At 42.2% G+C, this 1,786-nt stretch overlaps 1 pseudogene; it reads right to left on the bottom strand.

Moving 5' to 3' along the window:
* Nucleotides 1–209: 209 nt before the first annotated feature.
* On the bottom strand, nt 210–818 carry LOC137142870 (olfactory receptor 11L1-like; annotated as a pseudogene).
* Nucleotides 819–1,786: the final 968 nt, after the last annotated feature.

Here is a 1,786-nt window from a genome sequence, read left to right as displayed (position 1 = left end):
CTTTAAATGTGATTTTCGTTTGGAAAAATGCTGGAAATGTCATGATATCTTTGCAGAAAATGAGCAAATTTTGATTACTCCCATCAGAAAAAGCACGTAGAAGTAAGGACCATGCACAAGAGCCAGAGTTTACTATGGGATGGGTATTAAGGGATGGAGCATGACATGCTGATTTCTGATTCCCTCCATTTCATTCTAACCTTGGCAAATCAAGTTTCCCTTTCCTGATTTTTGTGGAAAGGCATGCATTTCCTGAAAGCTTTTCTCAGGGCCTTGTTCACCTCCATGTTTCTCAGACTGTAGATGAGGGGGTTGACCATGGGAGTGAGAACTGTGTAGAAGAAGGAGAACATTTTGTTAAGATTTCTCAGTGTGGCACTATCTGGCAGGATATAGACAATAATCAAGGTCCCATAGAAAATGGTCACCACGTTCAGGTGAGAGGAACAGGTGGAAAAGGCTGCTTACCTCCCGGTTGTGGAAGGGATTCTCAGGATGGTGGTGATTATACAAATGTAGCACGTCACAATTAATAGAAATGCAGAAAGGGTGAAGATGAAAGAAAGTATGAAGGTCACAAGTTCCATCAGGCGGGTGTCATTGCAGGAGAGTTTGATCAAAGGGGTGAAATCACAGAAGAAATGATCAATTTCATTAGGGCCACAGAAAGTGAACTGTGCTAACACAGATGTCGGTACAGAGCTAGCTAGAAAACCACTAACCCAAGACAAAGATGCCAACTGGAGACAACAGCTGCGGTTCATCTGTACTGCATAATGCAGGGGTTTACATATCGCTAGGTACCGATCGTAAGACATCATTGCGAGGAGAGCACACTCTACAGCTACCAGGGAGCTGAACAAATTAAATTGTGCGATGCAGCCTCTCACAGAAATGGTTCTGTCCCCAGCAGGAGACTGGTTAGCATCCTGGGCAGGATGGTGGAGGTGTAGCAGGTCTCCAAGCAGGACAGGTTCCCCAGGAAGACGTACATGGGCGTGTGAACGTACTGATCAGCCACAACTAGTGTGACGATGAGGATGTTCCCAGCTATGGTCAGAATGTAGATTGCTAGAAAGAGCAGGAAGAGAAGAATCTGCCATTCAGGGAGATTCCAGAATCCCAGGAGGATGCATTTTGTGATAGAAGTTTGACTTCCTCCTTCTGAGCGAGCCAGGAAGTGAAGCTGGGGGAAGAAAAGAAACTGCATATTATGCTCGGTATTAACTAAGTATTAACTAGTACTGCAATGAGATCAGTTTTATACAAAATTGGTTTATGTGTGTTCCAACCTTTTTTTTTTTTTTTCTTATTTCTTGTACTGTTTGCACTCTGATCTCATTTAATGGCAATTGTATGGTGGCTATGTGTCTCTACAAAAATTTTACCCGCTTTGTTGGTAACGATATTACATTGAAAAGGCATGTCTGCTTTTTTGTCTTTTTATAAGGCACACAAACACCACAGCAATGACCATATGATAGATAGATAGATAGATAGATAGACATTTTGTTTGAAGCAAAGAATGGAAAGTTAGCCAAACCGAGGTAGGTTGAGATTGATGGACAGAAGAATGGAAAGATAGCCTTATTTCTTCCTCCATGGTAGGATACTTTTTCTCACCACTCTGCTATTAAATGAGTAGGCATCTTCGCGGAACACAACAATAACAGCATAAGGGTGCAATTTTAAAGTACCTGACCAATACAGTCATCCATTTTATTCCTCTGTCATGGATGTGGTCCATGGGCACCTCACCAAGACTATTCCTAGTTCTAGTACTGTT

The sequence above is a fragment of the Emydura macquarii genome, unplaced genomic scaffold, assembly GCF_026122565.2.
Source record: "Emydura macquarii macquarii isolate MOO-44397 ecotype Brisbane River unplaced genomic scaffold, CSIRO-AGI_Emac_v2 contig_3276, whole genome shotgun sequence".
Lineage (NCBI taxonomy): Eukaryota > Metazoa > Chordata > Testudines > Chelidae > Emydura > Emydura macquarii.
The sequence above is the reverse complement of the archived record's forward strand: the minus strand, read 5'-3'. Positions and strand labels throughout refer to the sequence as shown.